We start from the raw sequence: 477 nt of genomic DNA on the forward strand, positions 1-477 counted from the left end.
CACACACACACACGCAAAAGCATGCACAGAGCGATATTTGCAGCTATTATCAAGGTCTACGAGGCCAGCCAAGATTAATCAAAGGACAAATTCTTGTGGAAACATAATTCGAAAGAATGAAATTCGAAATGATTTTAAGGGAGGATTAACAATTGTCTTCAATTTTTCTAATTTAATTTATCATTTGTGTTAGAGTTTTTGAGCATCGTTCATTCGAGTATTCGAATTTATTAATTCATTCGATGTACGATATTTTTTCTCGAAATTCCCTCTTCCTTCGCTTTGGACAAATGGGAAGCGAATCGTTAATAAAACGAAATATTAACAAAACATTTCAAAGGAAACAAAGCCATCGATAATCGGAAGAATTTCATTTCGAAGCTCGATACTTGTCCCTCGTTCGCGCAAATTACATCCGTTATCGAGACCGACTGTAACAAAATAACGGGGGCAGGGGGAGGGGAGCAAGGGGGCAGG

General features: G+C 38.2%; 1 protein-coding gene and 2 long non-coding RNA genes across 3 annotated transcripts in view; 2 read left to right on the forward strand and 1 right to left on the reverse strand.

The window, feature by feature from the left end:
* The window catches only part of LOC102681294 (trichohyalin), a 185,047-nt gene that overhangs the window by 144,862 nt on the left and 39,708 nt on the right, over positions 1–477 (forward strand). The gene's annotated exons all lie outside the window — the stretch shown is intronic.
* Positions 1–477, forward strand: part of LOC102681214 — a 14,367-nt gene that overhangs the window by 13,127 nt on the left and 763 nt on the right. The gene's annotated exons all lie outside the window — the stretch shown is intronic.
* Positions 1–477, reverse strand: part of LOC116186052 — a 74,653-nt gene that overhangs the window by 8,116 nt on the left and 66,060 nt on the right. The gene's annotated exons all lie outside the window — the stretch shown is intronic.

This window comes from Apis dorsata, unplaced genomic scaffold (assembly GCF_000469605.1).
Source record: "Apis dorsata unplaced genomic scaffold, Apis dorsata 1.3 scaffold_397, whole genome shotgun sequence".
Taxonomy (NCBI): domain Eukaryota; kingdom Metazoa; phylum Arthropoda; class Insecta; order Hymenoptera; family Apidae; genus Apis; species Apis dorsata.